Source organism: Lissotriton vulgaris, chromosome 9, assembly GCF_964263255.1.
Source record: "Lissotriton vulgaris chromosome 9, aLisVul1.2, whole genome shotgun sequence".
NCBI lineage: Eukaryota > Metazoa > Chordata > Amphibia > Caudata > Salamandridae > Lissotriton > Lissotriton vulgaris.
The window spans coordinates 165,906,220-165,927,268 of record NC_141697.1 but is presented as its reverse complement, the minus strand read 5'-3'; positions in this window follow the sequence as shown (position 1 = coordinate 165,927,268).

Below are 21,049 nucleotides of genomic sequence, written 5' to 3'. Positions count from 1 at the left end.
CGTTCTCCGCGGAGCGCGGAGTTGCCGGAACTCCGCAAACTCCGCGAATGGAGCGTAGTTCTTCGCCCAGGGTTGGATAGGACACAGGCCTTCCAAGTGTAAAATGTCACCTCCTCCATCCCGCCCTGCTCGGGATGACCCATCAGTAAACAAAAAGTGGTTCTGTCAGGTTCATGTCTGTTACTTTTCAGCGCACTCAATGTCACATGCGTAATCCAATTTTAATTGTAAAATCAGTATCTCAACCGCCTGAATAAAGGATTTTTACAAACAATAACAACGTGACTCGATATTGGTGTCTAATATTTACGTTTTCTCAGAATTAAATCATTCATATATATTCACATACATAGTAGATCAAGGCTGTAAACATCGGGTGAAATATTTACACATAAATAGTTATCTTGTGACATACGTGCTCAGTGCTCAACAAGTGTACAATATATACAGAGTGGTCAAAACTTATGTACATGGGGGAAAAATATATGTAGGCCAGACACTTAAGTAGAACCAATTGCTCTGTTAGCTAATAGTGCTCCTTTTATTATGCAGAGCCTTAGTCAATCTGGGCCTTGCAAAGTCGTCGACGTTTCAACCCATAGTGTGCTCCATTGGGTAGTCACATTGGGTCTTCATCAGGACAGGACGGGGGGAGGGAAATGACAGTCTATGAATTAAAGACACGTTACAGAAAAAGGGTTGACCCAACGGCACTGGGACCTGGGTAGTCAATGTTACATATAAGGGGGTCCCAGTAGAAACAAATCCTTGCGCACAGAAAAAGGAAAAATCTCAGAGAAAAAATACAATCTTTACAATTCTTGTGTTGAGTGATGTTTTAATTCACATCCTCAATTGCAAATTATTTGCACAATCATTCATCAAAATGAATACACTATTCTTGATGCCCAAAAGAAGAAGGAAAGTGAAAGTGAGGGAGTCAAAGTAGTGAGGGTGGTGTGATTATAGAAAAGTTTCAAAAAGAAATCACAAGTGGTCATTTATACATTTGAAAAAATGATACCACAGGGGCGTATTCACATTGCCATTCAAGTATTTATATACAGATTTTCATTCCTATCCCAATACATTAGACACAGCCAGAAATGAACTGTTGTAGATGGGTAGGGAAAAACATTTGGTATGTCGACGTTTCGACCCCAGTAATGTAGGCTGGTTCATGCCCTACTGCGGGGTCTTCATCAGGACAGGTGGGGGTTCTGGGGAGGTGAGGGCGGGCACCTATGGTTAAAAAAACACGATAATCAGAGGGGGAATGCCATTTCCATTTGCTTGATTGCGCTGCTACAGTCGCAAGACATTACCTATGTGGCCACAGTGGATAGTGTGGCACCTTCTAGGACGGGGAATGGGCACGAAGGCTTCGGATGTCGAAGAGAGCGTCAACCTAGAAGAGTTAGGCTATTATCAGTGAAATGGACATTGATTAGGTAAGTCCCACACAGCTACGAACATAAATGTTCAAGAACATGCTTCAGTTAACAAGCATCGGAAAACTACCCAGCCGGGTTAAAAACGGGGAAAAAAGACATCACATACTAGCGGACCGCACAACCATGTCACATCTAGATAAACCAAACTCGTTAAGCCCAAATTACTGTCTGGTATAATGTCTCTGTCATCATCATGTAAAACACATTATTCTTAAAAAAGCACTGAGTCAAGGAACTAAACAAAAGCAATTACCCGAGGGGACACAATCCTGTGACATCAATATTTTGGGGTACTACGTTGGACAATGGGTCTCGAGTTCAATTTCTGTGAGATTTACTAGCGTAGCGGTTTTGATTCCAGCCACATCCGACCTCCAATTTACAAGAAAATGGGGCGACGGATGAGTATTGAACTGGTCACATTTGCTGTAACAGATCAATGTCATGAGAAAGCCGATAAATGCCATAGGTCACTTACCACGGATAAACAATCTGTCTTGTCTCACAGGCACCTCATCGGAAAGTGAGTTCGTACGGGGCCTACGAAGCTACTTAAAGGGAAAGGACCGGCATCAGGGCGTGTACTCGCAGCAGCTAGATACCTGCTGCTCTACTAGCCAATGACAATGCACGGCATAGTTCATGGAAAAAAAGACTACTGCGTGGTTGTACGGGCCGGTAGAAATAAAGCTCCATAGTTATTCTGCCTATTTAGATTGTTGTGGTTTCAAACATCGGGATTATTTGACAGCGGGATGGCTGACCTTTATGTGGTTTGTAGGACATTAGGCCACACTAGGGACAGTCCGTTTGCACACTAGATCTGATTGTGGGTGTTGGATACTAAGTACTCATAGCATATCACCAGGATTTAGACAGGAAATGCCACAACAATATAATTCCTTACATACACATATTAACATTCCGAATCGCATTGTCGCGCTGTTCATCTGTCAATGTCCTGTAAGGAGACAAAAGTATTCTCGAAAGAACCTCCAAGTATTTACATGAAACACATTCTCATACAAGAAAACCACAACTCATTAACGTAAATAAGCCAATTGGGCATAACTCGTATCTTGTTCATTCAGCCATGTTGGATCGTGTCCAAACGGGTCATCCATTTACTTTCTCTTACATTGAGGACAGAACCAATGTTCCCGCCCCTCGGGCCCTGGGAGACTTTCTCAAGGACCACCCATTGTAACTCTTCGACTGTGTGGCCCGCCCTCTTATAGTGGTCTACTAGGGGTGCCCCTACCACCTCGCATCTAATCCTGCTTTGGTGCTGGAGAATGCGTGCTTTAATTCTTTGTTGTGTTTGTCCTATGGAGGCTAGACCACATGGGCATGTAATACAGTAAATGACACAGTTGGTGTTGCAGTTTGTGAATGTTTTCAAGTCAATGTGGAGATGCTTGTAAGTGAATTGTTTAGTTTGTAAACACATTGGACAAACCTTACAGTTGCCACATCTGTAGTTGCCAACCATAGCCGGTAAGTTCCACATGGTGTGTATGGATGTTGGTTCAGGCGTTTCTAAAAAAGAGATCACCACATGATCCTTTATACTCTTTGATTTCTTGAAAGAATGCATGGGCAACTGGGGCTGTCCGATGTCATCCGCTACCAATGGCCAATGTTTATTTATGATTTTCCGTATGTTATTGCTTTGTGTACAGTATGTAATTACACAGATCATTCTTTCCATGTTTTCATCTTTTTTGGGGTGTGGTGTGAGAAGTTCATCCCGTGGGCTATACCATGCCCGTTTCTGGGCTCTCTTGACAAGTCGACGTGGATAGCCTCTCTCTTGGAGTCTGGAACTGAGATCTTCTGATTCTGAGAAGTAATCTTCTTTCTTTGTGCAGTTGCGCCTTAGCCGAAGGAATTAGCCAACTGGTAAATTGTCTCTCAGGCCTCTTGGGCGGTGGCTATTGTACAATAGCAGTGAATTTAGTTCTGCAGGTTTCCGATACAGTGTAGTGGACAGCTTGTTATCTTCATGGAAAATGGTGATATCCAAATAATCCACTTTTTGACAGTTAGACTGGATCGTGAATTGGATATCTTGGCTCTGTTGGATCAACCATTGATGGAATAGGTCCAAGGTTTCTTTGGTGCCTGTCCATAGCATCAGAACATCATCGATGTAGCGCCGCCACATCGTGACATGGTCTTGGTAAGGGTTGGTACGGTTTAATACATGTTTTTGTTCATACTCTGCCATATAGATAATGGCCAGGTCCGGCGTGAAAGCAGCCCCCATTGCAACCCCCTTAGTCTGGAGGTAGAATTTCCCTTGAAATATGAAGAAATTCTTCTTCATGGCGATAGTTAGAAGGGCAATGATGAAATAAGTTGGTACTGCCATGGGTGCTGTTCGATCATCAGGTACTTTTTGCATGACCTCAAGTGCTTCCGTCTGTGGGATGCTTGTGTATAGCGACACTATATTGCATGTCAACAACAGTTATTTCTCGGTGTCAAATTCCATGCCATCGACCAGGTTGATGGTTTGCATCGTATCCCTTAGATATGTTGTTGTTCTTTCAGCTATGAGTTTCAAAAACACATCTATGGATCTGCAAAGAGGCTCCAAAATTGATCCGCATCCGGATACAATTGGGCGTCCTGGGGGTTCTTGCATGCTCTTTTGTATTTTCGGGAGAGTATATATTGTCGGTAGACGTGGATCGCTTTGGTTCAGATACTTGAATTCCTGTTCACTCACAAACCCTTGCTCTTTGCCTATTGTGGTAACATTAAGGATCTCCAAGGCTAAGTCTTTGGTCGGGTCGCTCCGCAGTTGCTTGTAGCTTACACCATCACCCAATTGTCTGAAAATCTCGCTCTTGTACTTCTCAACATCCTGGACAACGATTGCCCCCCCTTGTCTGTGGATTTTATGACAATTGCCTTGTGTCTCTCAGGGTAGTCAGGGCTCGCCTTTCCTCATGGTTTACATTCATTCTAGTGTATTTGTGGACTGACAATGCTTTGTCAACTTCGTTAAGTACCATATATTCATATGCCAGGATTTGGTTGCTCATAGTACTCGCTGGTGGTACAAATGTGGACGGTATTCTAAGTCCTGTGGTTGAGGAGATGTGAGATGGTGGGCTGTTCCTAAAGAAGTATCGTAATCTGATTTTACGGAAGAACTTCATTAGTTCAGATTTTACTGAGAAACGATTGGGATATGATGTAGGTACAAACGATAATCCCTTCGTGAGGATGTTGATTTCATTGTCATTCAATGTGTACGAAGATAAGTTCACAACCGGACTGGGTCTGTTCACTACCACCTGTAGACCTTCCGACGTGTTGCTATCTCTCCGTGGCTCTCTTGGGGGAAATTAACCTGCTTCTGGGTATTTCCACAAGCTTTCTCCCAATTGGTGTTCGTAGGGAATTGTCCTCTCGATGTTCCTCTCTGCCAATTCCCTCTGCCCCGTAGTGGTCGCCATTGGCCCTCGCCTAAAAAAGGCTGTGGTTGATGGAAAACTCCTTGTGGCTGGTTCCAACCTCCTTGGTAGCCGTAGCCTGTACTTGATGTTGCCTGATCGCTGTCTAATGTGTTTTACATGATGATGACAGAGACATTATACCAGACAGTAATTTGGGCTTAACGAGTTTGGTTTATCTAGATGTGACATGGTTGTGCGGTCCTCTAGTATGTGATGTCTTTTTTCCCCGTTTTTAACCCGGCTGGGTAGTTTTCCGATGCTTGTTAGCTGAAGCATGTTCTTGAACATTTATGTTCGTAGCTGTGTGGGACTTACCTAATCAATGTCCATTTCACTGACAATAGCCTAACTCTTCTAGGTTGACGCTCTCTTCGACATCCGAAGCCTTCGGGCCCATTCTCCGTCCTAGAAGGTGCCACACTATCCACTGTGGCCATATAGGTAATGTCTTGCGACTGTAGCAGCGCAATCAAGCAAATGGAAATGGCATTTCCCCTCTGATTATCTTGTTTTTAAACCATAGGTGCCCGCCCTCACCTCCCCAGAACCCCCACCTGTCCTGATGAAGACCCCGCGGTAGGGCATGAACCAGCCTACATTACTGGGGTTGAAACGTCGACATACCACCTGTTTTTCCCTACCCATCTACAACAGTTCATTTCTGGCTGTGTCTAATGTATTGGGATAGGAATGAAAATCTGTATATAAATACTTGAATGGCAATGTGAATTCGCCCCTGTGGTATAATTTTTTCAAATGTATAAATGACCACTTGTGATTTCTTTTTGAAACTTTTCTATAATCACACCACCCTCACTACTTTGACCCCCTCACTTTCACTTTCCTTCTTCTTTTGGGCATCAAGAATAATGTATTCATTTTGATGAATGTTTGTGCAACTAATCTGCAATTGAGGATGCGAATTAAAACATCACTCAACAAAAGAATTGTATGTATTTTTTCCCTGAGATTTTTCCTTTTTCTGTGCGCAAGGATTTGTTTCTACTGGGACCCCCTTATATGTAACTATGAATTAAAGACAGGCGGGTATTAGGCGTGCTGGTTGCTAAGGTGAAGGGAGATACGTGTAGGAGAGAAGGGTGGAAAACTCACCCAGAGTAGACCAGACTTATTATCACACACTAGCCATGATTTCAGGCACTTGGAAGATTTCCGTTTCCAGGGATGCAGAGGGCTTATGCTGAGCCACATGTAATTTACTCTTACCGAGCGGAAAGGAAATGGGGTCCCCCAAAGCAAGCCTGATAGACCTTCTATAGTTTATAATACATAGTTCCTGTATAGGGACCTGTTTGCACCATCATTGTAATATGATTTCTCCTTTTGTATTTTATGGAATTGTAACCATGCTGACCATATTATTTTTAATCATATGTCTGCTTATGTTTGCTAAGATACTGCACATGAGATCACAATGTTAAAATAAATATTTTAACCTTACAGTGTCTCTTATTTACTCCTGTTGTGGACTGGTATGAGAGTATAACCAAAGAGTGTTCTCACTTTCCACCATTCCTGAGATGGTCCTAAGTCGCATGTTCTAGGTTGTCTAATCATTGGTTACTTTGCTATAGGATGAAGAGCTAATGTGACACTGATGCTAGCTGGTTGGGTTTTTTTCTAGGTACGAAGGCGAGTTTCTGGTACACCACAATTCACTGACGTCCTAGGACTCTGTGCACAGTTCTATGTATAAGCAGGATCCTTGCAACACACCTAGACAGTTGGCCTGCCTGTTGAACCACTGTGTTAGAATGTGTCCTGTGGGTTATAGTAGGCACATCTGTTTAACAGTTTCCTCATGTTCGTTTAGGCCGGCGCCACTGAATTTATGGACTGAATCCATCTGCACTCCCTAAAATTCAGGGACGCTGAAACTGAACCCCCTCTTGGGTGTGGGCATCAACATGCAGTTGGCGACTCAGTCACACCTATCCTTCTCTGTGTGGGACTGTCTAGAGGGAATGTAGGATGCCAGCTGTCACCCACCACAGACGTGTATTTCAGAGACAGGCAGAAGGAACCAAATGGTTTCAGTAAGAAAATGCCAACTTTCTAAAGGTGACATTTTCAGAGTTGCAGTTTGAAAACCAATTTTAGCATCAGCTATGTTTTTAAATTGTGATTTCAGCAACACATAATGTTGGGGTCCCATTTCTTCCCAAATGGAGATGATACTTTTAGAGAGGGAGAGATAGGCCTTACAGTATTGAAAAATAAACGTTAGAGATTTTCACTACCAAGACATGTACATTTTAAAATAGGATGTCCCACTTTTTCATTATAATGCACCCAGCCTAAGGGTTGCCTGTGACCACCTTGGGGGTGACCTATATGTAATAGAAAGTACGGTTTAGGCCTGGCAAGTAGGTTAACTTGACAAACTTGCTCACACAGGCTCTGTAGTTGCAGGCCAGAGACATGTTTAAAGTGCTGCTGTAGTGGGGGGCATAATCAATCCTATAGGTGCACTAGTAGCATTTTATTTAAAGGCCCATGACACATGTAGTGCACTTTACTGGGGACTTATATGTAGGGTTTTACTAAAAAGGTTAACTCACTGGGCAGCGGAAGGGAAAATACTGTCTGATGTCCATTAAGGGTTTAGTTCCAGGTGGGATCAGATAGAGTAGAATCTTTGTCTCCACCTGGTTATTAATAAATACACCCAGGACAAGAAGGAGCCCCTTCAACTTGCCTTCATGGACCTCAGCTCTACCTTTGATAAGCTCATAAAAGAGAAGCTTTGGGCAAATCTGGTTAATTTTCTCAGTATTTTAAACTATGGGTTGACTGCATCTGTGCACTATGGTGGCAATGGACAATGCTCAAACACTTTACCCTTAGCATGGGGGTCAAGCAGGGCTGTTTTTGGGGCCCTTTCTTTTTGTCATGTATATTAATCGCTTGGGGAATGCCCTTTCGTGAACTGGATATTGATGTTCCGAGAGTCGCGAGTAGACTGCTCCTGGTTCTCCTCTATTCAGATGATGCTGTTTTAATTGCCTGCACTGTCAGAAATTCGCAGTACCTTTTAGATCTTTTTGTAGTTTGGATTTACTAATTTAAAAAAGTCACTAGTTATGGTTTTGGTTCCAAAAACACAAAAAGTTCCACGTTTTCTGCCTAAGGTTATATTTTAAGTGAGGTAGAACATTTTACCTGTTTAGAAAACTTAATAAATCATAAGCTCTGCCGGCAGCCCCTAATAGAGAAGAATATTGGTAACCTTAAGAGGGCATGTGCCAGAGTCTCTGACTTCTCTACGCCATTGTGACGAAAGCCTTTGAGAATCATGCTAGAGATTTACAAAGCTAAGTGTACTCCCCTTTCCACTTTTGGGGGTTTATTTACAAGCCCCTTGCACCAATGGTGCGTCACTTTTTGTAATGTACCACTGCTGCAATCTCCTCCCCATAGTTGCTAGGACACACAAAGCGACCCTGCGTGGCTTTTGCCATCCTTGTAAATATGCCCCTTCTCATGCAACTCTTGTCTGAGAAGGGGCACCACATGGGTGTTGCTGTGGGTGTTCCCAGGCAACACCCATGTATTCTGCCACATTTCCTATTTCATGAGAATTTGTAAACCTAGAAATGTGTCAGAATGCTACACCACCCAAGGGTTTTATCAAGTGTATGTATTTTGTGTGTAGCTACTCTGTTTTTTCTCTTGTATGTCTCTTGCTGCTCCTGGTTCAAATACAAAAATTAAAAATAAAAAAATAAAAAAAAGAAGAAATGTTTGCATTTCTCCTAATTTTTTCCTCTTTCTAGGTGTGCTGCATTCTACATCACACATAGGAAGAGGGAAACACATCTTTTTATTTTTTTGTGACTGTTTTTATGCAGGACGGTACCCCTTTCTCCACAGAAACATTATTTTTGCAATGCTGGCACCTTGGCACCATGGTGCATAGTTGCCTGCATGGCGCATTGCAGCTGATTGTGTACCAGGGATGCATCATATTATTGTAAATATGGCGCATCCCTGTGCTTTGAAAGTGCTGCAGTGTGTTCAGCCATAGGGCTTGAGGTGCCGAGCTCCAGCACTTTCTTGTAAATAAGGCCTCAGTTGTGAGATCTGAGGTCACATGAACCTAACCTCAATTGTGGTGGCAGAGTACACATTTCTCAGAGCTCTCCGGAGAGCCGGGCCATCTACTGCCACTGAGCAACTGCACGAAGACCTAGGGATGAGATACATTGTAGATTACATCCGGCTTTGGCCTCTTTTATTATGGTGCGTAGTATGGCTCAAGGAAGAATTACTTCTAAATAGAGCAGTCATTTATGACTGTATGCAGTTGGATAATATGGCTATCTCAGCGCCATGAAACCTTATGGTGTACGTGCGCTCTACAAGATACTATTAACGTAACATAACATAACATAACAATATGGCTAATATTTCCAGGCTGCTCTATGTTAAAGAGAGACTCAAAACCTTTAGGAGACCATAGCTATTTACAATTCCACAGAGAAATATTAAAAATGATGTTGCCTGGATAAGAGAGGCATTTTATAATAGAGTTAAAGTTGAGAGGGAAGCCTTAGCTCTGGTCACGCCATCATTCCAAAGATTTGCCATGGTAAAAACAGTTCCTGATATAGAGCTATACCTTCTCTTTGATATGCCTATTGCAGAGCAGGACTGATCCTGACACGGTTCCACCTACTATTAATGTCCTTGTACGTAATGGCTGCATTAGGCACCCAAACCCGGTTGGAGTTGCTTTGCTCCTTGATCTTGAGTGCCATTTTTGGAAGGGCCCATTCTAAGAATTTCAATTGTTTGTTCATTTTACATTCACACCATTTATTCATTTTGACTTAATTTCCAGTATCTTTTCTCCACATGGGAGCCTATGTAGGCTTAAAAAGTGTAGTTATTGCACAATCTCTCACAACTCTATAGTCTCTCTCACATCCCATTGCCTCTGCTAAGCCTCAGTTAGGTTTACATGACTCTTATTGGATTAAAAAGTAGGTGTAAAATATTCAAGGGCTTTAATAAAAAATGTCCTGGACACATTTAGGGGTATTACCCTACTACTTAAATGAATGTTATGACATTGTGAGGGTGGCCAACCCTACCAACATCATAGCACCTTGTGAAACCTATACAATTTTAAATTACACTTGCTTAATTTGTAGCCCAGTATTCTAAAGCACCTCACACGTAATGCTACAAGCATGCACATCACTGCTTTGCTGCACTCTTTGCTTGACTACATTAAGGTGAACCTGATGTTATATGGACATTCATAGATGCCAAGTGCGCTATGGGAAACGTCTAATTTTAAGTCAGTCCTAACCTTTCATCATATATTACATTGTATTCTTAGACTTTAAATTTTACTTCTAACACTGGTATGGGCTTAAATACCAAAGCAGTAATGTGTGATTTGGTGAAAATCATAATTAAATGAAGGTATAGTCAATTAAAAATAGGACACCTTGCGTTTAGCAATTGTGTTGGTGTTTGGAAAGTCTGTGTCATGTTTTCATCAACATCCCATTTGTGTGGCGGCAGCAGTCTTTTTACAGGTATGTCTCATTTTGCCTAGAATTGAATGTTGAAATCCTGCTGTATTTGGTAGGTGACTTGCTATCAATACTCATATGTTAGAAAAGAGGCGTGATGTAGCAAAGGGTCTTACCCATTCTTCATCTGTTGGTATATGTGATTGTACATATTCAAGATCCTTATGAGTCGGCCATTTCACTAATCAGTGAAAGAATTAACACTGCCAAAAGATCAAATAATGGGTAATATTTCCAGATTCTCTACAGTGTATACATAATTAGATCATACTCAAGTATGCTTCTACAACCCTGCACCTTTAATCCAAGCGCACAAAATGAGATAAAACAAAAGCAAAGAGACACAATATGTTAGTGATAGTCCTATACAACAAAACCCAAGCAGAACAATCTTATACCAGTCTTTCTTGCTGCTGCCTCGTATAACAAAAATACATTGTGTTAGCCTTTCACAAAAAAAATTAAAATTACTAATTCTCCCTCTTTTTATTTCTTTGAATTGCATTTTAGCTTGAGGTTATGCATCTTTTCACTGATGAGGGTTGTTTCCCTTTCAGTGTGGGTTGACAGTTATTATAAATTTAAACCTAAAACAGGATAGCATATACATGTCCCACCTTTTACATTCCATTCATCCTACCTGGTGGGTTACATGGCCTACACTGGCGTGACCTACTAATATTTGAAAAATGGCTAGTTTAACAAGTGTCAATACAGATTTAAACTGTACCCATCACGCTGTAATGCCTCCTTGTGATACTAGTGGATGGCACAATAAGTCCTGTAGTCCACAGGTGACTTCTTTCTGTCCCATAATTGCAGTTTCTACACTGTTTATGGATTATCCAATTTCTACATGTTTTAGGGGTCAGAGCACATAGACTGGGAACTGGACAGCACTGCCTCAGAGTCTAAAAACACACAATAAAATTCAGCAAACAAATTGTGTTAACCACGTAAATCGGGGCATTTTCTAGTAGTACACAGTAAGCTTCTTAGAACAATCGAAATATTCGAAATAGTGCTGTGTCCTCTTAATTAGCTGCTCACTGCTCCTGGATCACCAAGAGCCCTCTAATCCACCTTACAGTGGAGAAGGTAGGAAGACTGTATTAGGGGAAACATCCATTGCATAACAATCATAGGAATTTAGAAAAAGCTGTGCCTATCTCTGATGACTCAGTCCAATCGCTGTTTAATTTATACATGTTGCTCACAGTCTATATAGATCAGTGTGAGAAAATACCTTTATTGCATTGTCATATTAATCCGTGGACTGATGCTACTAGTTACTCAACATTGCCCATTGGAGTACTGCTCGCCACTCCCCTGTGTATGTGTTCTGATCCCTGATAACATAACTGAGTTTGATAACTCCTAATTTTGAATAATTGTACTTCCCAGTAAGTCCATAGTATATGGTGCAGGAAACTACATCAATGACATTAAAAGTTAAATGTCACCCATGGACTGGAATAGATAGTTTGCAATACAATAAACTGACCTGAAATCATGGCTTCATCTCTACACTTAAAGCTTGACTGCTGAAGCTTTTAAATCTACCCATATTGGCAGGAAGGAACCCTACAGTTAAATAATAAATAGGCTTTCTCTAAGTAGACCTTGTAGGCCACAAGGTAGGGTGCCTAGCTTTTAAAGTAGAACATATGAGAAGTTCATGTTAGCATGTTTTACAGGGACTAGCTCCCCAAAACTACGTTCAAAGTAAAGAGCTGTAGTTGAGCCTATGAAAACAAATTAAACTGCAGTTACAATACTATTTTTGCTAACTTTGGTTTGGTATTTTACATCTCCTTTTAGTAGGAATTATAATCCAAGTCAATAGTGAAGTTGGAATTATGAATACTATGTCCGGGCCCGCCTCGCAGGATACGATCGATGAACAAAGGGTCCACCTCCCGATGTTACCAACACCCTGAATATAAACACAGGGGGTTCGAACCATCAGTCGAGGGATAAATAATGAAAATAGACCGGGGAAGGGTAAGGGTCAGCAGGGACAAGGGATCTGAAATGACAAAGCATAGGAAATTATAACACCAATCTACTTACAATTCTACTCTCAATAAGTCTCACTAGAACTATAATACCTTATGAGGCTGTACACATTCCTCCAACCACAATAAGACAGATTTAGTCCAGCTTCCTGCAATGAAACACACTGGTTATCACATCAGTCGCAAATCAGTACACTCCCACACTAACTCAGAAAAGCCCATACTTGTACACACCATATCATGTGGAGATGGACTTTGTCATGACCCAATGTTAACTGCAAGTTTCTCTACTCAGGCCCTTGTAGAGTTCACTTCCCCAGTAGTTCAGAAACCTTAAAAGAGTTGTAGAGAAGGAGCTCTGTAAGCACTCAAATTAGGCAACGTCCATTTTACTGAAAGGACAAAAGGAATGATAATCCACTAAATACGAAGACAACAGGTTTGTCCACCTTACTCCTTATCTTCGTGAATAACAAACGGTAACGTGTGGTTGCGACCACCACCACGCTCCGCTTCTTTCTAGGTTGTACCAATAATCCCACTCCACCGGTAGTAGGAAGTTGCGACCACCACACTGCCCCGGTAGTACTGTATTTATCTTTGGCACCCGGTAACGTTTCAGATCCCCACAACGCTCCTCTTCTATTTAGCTTTATGGGAAAAATGTCATTTGATAGCAACAAACTTCACGGCAACTAGCAGCAGTAGCCGCTCAGTTCCGCGGAACGGATTTTAGTTTTTCCGTCCCCGAACTGGCACGCATCAGCCGATGCGTCTCCTCCAGTTCAGACACGGAAAAAACAAACAAACAAAAGAGCGCGCGAGCAAAACGGCTCCCAGCGGCTCATATGCAGAACACAGTACCTTAAGTGGAACGGGTGATCGCGGTTCCATATTGTTCCAACCGCAAACAGCGTGCACGACACCACAGCAGCCAGGACTTCTCCAAACAACAGGCAAAACCAACAAAGGACTCAAAATTACGTGCAACTTCCTTCCTGTCTCCACTGACCATATACTTCCTGCAGCAGAGGCTCATGGGAGTTGTAGTTTATTACAGTTTAGGTAGGCGCGGTGAGGCAGGAATCTGACAGAATGCCCTCCCTCCTAGCGCCTCCTAGGCCCGGGCTTTGTAGGGAACCTCCGATGAAACTACCTGACAGCGACAGGAGCATGCACATTCTGGGACGGCTCCCAGGAGTCATCCTCAGCAGTGTACCCCTTCCAGGCCACCAAGTACCACAGTGCGCCCCTGCGTCTTTTAGAGTCCTTTATGCAACGAACCACAAACGCCAACCAACCACCACACTGTACCGGTGTAGGTGCCTTCCGCCGAGCAGACAACGCTGGCTTCAACAAGCTACAGTGAAACACAGGGTGGATACGAAGAGAAGCCGGAAGCTTCAATTTATAAGCTACAGGGTTGATCTGCTTCAAAACAACGTATGGACCAATGTATCTAGGGTGGAACACCGAACGAAGTTTAAACCGGATGTTCTTTGTGGACAACCATACTCTGTCCCCCACCTGGTAAATCGGACCTTCCCCTCGATGCTTGTCTGCCCACTTCTTGTAGACCACCTTGGCTTGGACCAAATGCTTAGACACCTTCCTCTGGACTGCATGCAAATGGCGGACCTGACTCAATACCGAAGGCTGATTACCCACATCTCCAGGAATGGCTATAGGCAATGCTCGAGCATCAAATCCATAATTGGCAAAAAAGGGGGACACCCCCAACGAGCTGTGCCAAGCATTATTATAGGCAAATTCAGCTAGCCATAACAGGGATACCCAGGAGTCATGAGCCTCCGTAGCATTACAACGTAGGTATTTTTTCAAAATTTAATTGATCCGTTCAGTTTGACCATCCGTCTGGGAATGGAAACTGGTTGATAATGTGGCTTTGATATGTAACGCCAAACACCATGATTTCCAAAAGCTGGCAATGAATTGAGGGCCCCTGTCAGATTTTATGACTTCTGGTATTCCATGGTAACGGAAAACATTAGACAAAAGCAGCTGCGCAGTCTGACCAGCTGTGGGGAGGTTTCTCCATGGTATGAAATGACCCATTTTCGTGAGGCTATCCGCGACAACCAGCACTGCTGTGTGTCCATGATCTGAAGGCAACCCTGTAATGAAATCCATGCTGATGCTTTGCCATGGCTTCTTTGGTGTGGGCAAGGGCATAAGTTTCCCCTTGCTCTGACACTGTGAGGTTTTAGCACAAGCACACACTTCGCACTGTCCCACCCACAAAGTCACATCTCTGGACAGTGAGTCCCACCAGAACTGTCTCTGTACTAAAAGCACTGTTTTCTTTACGCCTTGATGACCAGACATTGGTGAAGAGTGACACCACTCAAAGGCCTTTTTCCTGCTCTCCATAGAAGGCAAAAACAGTTTGTTCAGTACAAAAGGCAGACCATGTTTAAGAGAACGACCGGTATCTTTGCTACTCCAAAGTCTCCATGCAGCCTCAGTTTTTTGTCCTTTGATTGTCTCAAGGAACGCATCTGCGTTAAGCACACATACCACCTTGTTTGGTTCAATAATGGCCTCCATGGGAGGATCAGACTTCACCATCACCGTGTCACCCAAGCAAGACAAAGTGTCCGCCTTTCTGTTTTCAGAGCCTGGACGGAAGGTGATGATAAAGTTGTATTCGGCAAAAAACAACATCCACCTCATTTGCCTCTGTCTCAATTCAAGTAATTCTTTATCTGGACTGAAAGTAGTAGCTCTTCTGTCGAACACTCTCTCGAACTCGGCTCTAAAAGCCCCCCAGTCCGATAGTATGGCATCATCTTTCACTGTTTTCGGTATAGGCCAGGATTGAACTGCTTGCACCTTTCTTTCAGCCATCTGTAAACCTTCAGGACAAAGCATAACTCCCAAAAACTCCACGTTCTCCACTCCAAACTCACATTTACTGAGCTTACAATACAATTTGTTCTCTCTCAGCCTCTGTAAAACCTGTGTGACATGCTCCTGATGAATAGTGACATTCTCAGAATAGATCAAAATGTCATCAATGTAAACTACCACACTGATATCCACCAGATCTCTCAGTACATCGTTTAGGAAGTATTGGAACGCTGCCGGGGTGTTACATAGCCCAAAGGGCATGACTGTATATTCGAATAACCCGTAACGTGTTTTAAAGGCAGCCTTCCATTCATCCCCCTCTCTCATTCTCACCAGGTGATATGCCCCTCGGAGGTCCAGCTTAGTGTATATATTGGCATTCCGAACTTGATCTAACAGAACGGGAATGAGGGGGAGAGGATATCTGTTACGGATGGTGTTTTTGTTTAGCATTCTATAATCCACACATGCCCGTAATTCTCCATTAGCTTTAGCTATGAAAAATAAAGGAGAGGCAGCAGGGGACTTAGAAGGTTGAATAAAGCCTATAGACTGATAATGATCCAAATACTCCTTTAAATGCTTAGTTTCAGGCACTGACAATGCATATACACGACATGTGGGCACCAGTGCTCCTTCTACTAAATCGATACAACAATCATATGTACGGTGAGGGGGTATCTCATTGGCCAGTTGTTCACTAAATACATCCACAAACGACTGATACTCATAGGGTAACAGCACCTCCTTTTCCGCCGCAGTAGCCACCTGAAAAGGAGTAGATAACTCCACAGCCTGAGTGACTTGATGCAATGACATGTGTGTTTGACATTCTGGTGATGGGAACCGTAGCCTTTTCTCCCTCCAATCAATATCAGGGTTATGGTACGAAAGCCAGGGCATGCCCAGAATAACCTCATATTGAGGGGCCTCGATTATATTCAGAATCAAACTGTCTCGATGTTCCCCTTCTGGTATATCAACAGTTAACAATACGTCTTCCTTTTGCTCTGTGATGAACCCAGATTTTAGTGGTTTCCGTCCACCGCCCACACTTCCTCGGGGTGTTGTCTTGGTATACGTTTCAAGGCTAGTAAGGACACCAACCCACTATCTATAAAATTGCCTGTGGCCCCTGAGTCAATCATTACTTACACCTGATGGACCACTTGTTGGCTCTCCAGACACATCGATAAAACTATGTGTGATACGGAATCCTGAATAACCTCGAAAAACAATGAGGGGAGTTTCAATGGGGCCTGATCACCTCTGTCTTCCGTTGAATCACTGCCAAGCTCAGTATTAGACACGGCCAATCTCTTCTTGACCCATCCCCCAGTGGTTTTGGGCTTGGAAGGGCATTCCCTTACATAATGGCCTTTTCTCCCGCAGTACATACACAACCCTTGTGTTCTGCGGGTTTCTCTCTCTTCTCTGGTTAATGGAGCCCTCACGGCTCCTATCTCCATGGGTTCATGGCTTTCAGCAACTCCCGATGGCCCTTTCCTACTCAGGTACTTTGGCCTAGAAGAACCTCTATCCCACTTTTTCCTGTCCCCAGATCGCTCTGACATCCTGCCATCCAATCATAAAGAAAGTCTGATCATTCCTGCACAGGTAGTGGGTTGGGGATCTATTTGGGCTATGACATCCTTCATCCCATCTCGCAGACCTTGATAAAATATAGACATTTGTTTTTCCTCTGGCCATGACGATTCCGCCACCAACCGGTTAAAGGATGTTAGATATGTGACCAGCTCATTCCGCCCCTGTCTCCACCGACCATATACTTCCTGCAGCAGAGGCTCATGGGAGTTGTAGTTTATTACAGTTTAGGTAGGCGCGGTGAGTCAGGAATCTGACATACTATGCAGGAAAAAGTTAGACTTTACTGGCTCAAGCTCCAGATATCTAATTGTCATTACCCTGCCTGCATTTGTCCTTCCTTCTCTTAATGAAGTATGAAAACTACCCACAGAGCAGAAAAAAAGTCTTGTGCCTCTTAACAGGAAAATCCGGGTGTGAGGTATGTTAACACCTTCTCCCAGGAAAGGTAGCTAGGGAGGGCTCGGGAACTTCGTTAACTGGAAAGGGACCAAGGCAAAGCCTGCCCACTCATCGTTAAATACAACATAAAACCAGTGGAAGAGCTGTCCTTTGATCCCATGGTCGACTGGAGCCAGACTGGCATTGTCCATTGTGAATGGGTTCTGCTTCCAAACCTAGTTTAGTGTAATTGAGGAGGAGGGGCCAAAAACATCCTCCAAGAGAAGAAAGGTCCGCCATTTTGGATTACATTTGGACAGACGCAGTTTGTGATAGTTTGCAATAAGCAAACATGATGTGCTGCAAAAACTGGAAGGTTCCCTTGGGAACCTTTCTTGTCATTTTTAGGGAGTGGCTGGAGTCACCCCATCCACTGGCAAAAGAATTGTACAAAATTGGCTCTTCATCCCTAACTCTTCACAAAACATCTGGACTGGTGGATGAACACCAGAGGAATTGAACTGCAGTCTGTGACCTAAATGCAGGTCTGAAGGGCTTATGCTGCCTTTACCTGTATTCAGGAATATGGCTGACCTCATGTGTGGCTACCTGGACACAACAAGGCGAAAGAGGTCTTTTTCCATTGTGACCAACTAATTGCAATGGGACTGGCCCTACTAGTGGTCTCTGCTCTAGGCCATTGCCCCTAAATGCTATCTTGAAGTTTCAGGAGCCTTAGCAATTACCGGGGGGAGCTGCTCAAGATTGTCTTAATAGTTTGGACCTCTTGAGCTTCAATATGACATTATGGCAAATGTATCAAATTTTGAGATGAATGTGTTTAATGCAGCTTCATGCCTGCTCCACTGGAGGATTTTAAGCTCCAAAAAAGTCCATATGCAGAAATCATGTATGAGTAAAGGCATGAAAAGTATGTCATGGGAGAACTTTGAATTTTTAAAATTTGAGATTATTTAAAATATTTAACAGCAGTTACATAATGATGTGAGGAATAATGACAAAAAGATTAACAATTCAAAAATGTGAAAAAACTAATATACAACAGCCAGATAATATGGAGGGAAACTAGAACTTGAAGCTATCAAACACAACAAAGATCATCGGCTGTGGAGCAAAATAATGAAAAATAACAATAAGGACTAATTTAAAGAGGGGGGAAGGGCGGAAGAGCATAGAAAATTGGTGGAACTATGGTATCAAATAATTTATAGAATTAGATAATAATAAATCGTGGACACAGTGTACAAATGAGCAAACATTATATAAATACAGTAGTAAATCAGTAAAGTTTACAAGCAGAGAGTTATTATACATACTAATTTAATGTGATTTCCCCACTTCATCAGGGAAGGGGATGTTCTTATATGCAAGTGAACCAGATTTATGTAACTAGTTACAAATTGAAAGCCATAACAAGTCTCTTTATAGCTAAGAAAATTGGAGAGACATAATTAGCATCTAGTTTGTGGTTGAAACATACAGCGTACCACCAAGTCTGGAAACTAACAATTTGATGTTATTAGGTAAAAGGCAAAAAGTTGTACGCCATATCTCAGCTCTCATAGCGATACAGAGAGGTACATGTCAGGGATGCCCTCTGTCCTCTCTCTTGTTTTCCTTGGTACTGGAACGATTAACACACCTTTTGCACACTCAGGGCCAACTCTGGGGATCCCTCTGGTTAGTAAACACTTGGTCTCCCTTTATGCATATGACATATTGCTCTATATTAATGATGTTCAGTCGATATCACCTACTATTGAACACAGAGTATCCAATTGTGTTGCCATTTCCTGCTTTAAAATGACACAACATATGTCGCAGAGTAGCTCTTTTTAAACGTTATCTCCTAGCAGATCGTGGCAGACTCAACATACTTAATCTTGAATAATATCAGCTGGCCTCCCAATTACAATGGATTGCATGCTGGTTCAAAAGCTGCAATTTAGCAGCCACAGTGACGCTACTTCCCCAATGGGAATTAGAGATGATATTCGCCCTCTTCCATCCCCTTGCTATGCAGAGTGCATCTCTCCTGCAGGTCGCTTACTGCTGTTTTCGAAGGGCCCTGTACATCACTCAATCAACTAGGCCTATTGGTCCAATACTGCCGTTACTTGGTATGCCACGTGGACATGTATCAACCTCCCTTAGGGAATTAGCACCATGGCACGCGGCAGGACTCCACAGTTTGGGCAGCCTCTAAAATGATGGGACCTTCATATCCATGGATAACCAACTGATTGATTTTGAGCTTCCACTGGGACAAATTCTATTGCACACCTCTTTCATTGCAGTGTCATGGCGTTAAATGCAACTGGAACCCCCAACTGATTGCCATTTAACACCTCCACGTTTTAGGTGCGTGCAGTCATCAGACCAAATGGCTGGCTCACAGCAGCCCCCCTCGCTATGTTGTGAAGACTTTAATATGCAGATTCTACTGATAATGAATGGCAGACTATCTTAACCTACCCTACTTTAATGTCCTCTCATGCCCATTTTAAATTATTACAACTCTACATATTACATTGAGTCTATTTAACCCCCAGCAAAATAGACTGTTAACTTTAATCATACTGACTCTCTTTGTCCTCATTCCCTAACCCATGATGTGGATCTTATACACATGCTCTGGTCTTGCCCATTACTAACAGATTATTGGAGGGTTGTCAATGCTCACTTACAATGCTTTACTGGTACCACAGTTGAATACACGTGGAAAGTGTGTATTCTGAGACTCAGACATTGCACTAAAAAATATAGGACCGCAATTCCATTTGTGGTCGTAGCCCTTATTTAGGCGAAAAGACTGATCACTTGTAGATGGAAACAATGACCCCCACATCTGCTTCGGCATGGGTTCTATCCATGCTGGCATAGGCCCAATGTTAATGTTAAAAATGTCTTGTAGAGCGCGCGTACACTGGGCGGTTTCATGGCGCTGTGGGGAGTAAAGGCATAAGTCGTTACCCAGGAGCACTTCAGATGTAGGCTTGCTCAAACAACCAGGTTTTGAGGTTTTTTTTTTATTTCATTAGGTTTGTGCAGGCTTGGATTTCCATGGGAAGAAGTTCCAGAGTCTGGGGGCGAGGACAGCAAATCTGCTGCCTCCAAGGCGCTTTTGCCTAGAAGCAGGGGTGTGAAGGAGAGAGAGGTGAGCTGAGCGTAAGTTGCGGGTAGGGATGTGCCTGCGTATCAGGTTATTGATGAATTTTGAGCTGTTGCCGTGCAAAGATTTAAAGATCAGGCGGCCAATTTTAAAAATACAGCAATGAGGAATGGGGAGCCAGTGTAGTTTCCCTAGTAGGGGTGTGGCAGGTTGCCACCTGGGTTGTCGTAGGATCAGTCTTGCTGCGTAGTTCTGGACCAGCTGTAATCGCTTTTGCAAGTAGAGGGGCATGCCCAGGTAGGTGGCATTGGCATAGTCCAGGTGTGACAGAACGGTAGCTATCGCAACCTGGGTGAAGGCCACCTGCGTGAGAAAGCGGAGGATCTTCCTGATTTTACATAGCTGGAAGAAACATTTGGAAACCACCAGGCCCAAGCCAGAGAGCATGCTATTACAGAGGGAGGAAGTGAAAAGGTATCCATAAATGCCCCATTTCTGAGACATACAATGCGCTTTTGGGGAACCCCTGCAAGGGTCTTTCAAATAGTAA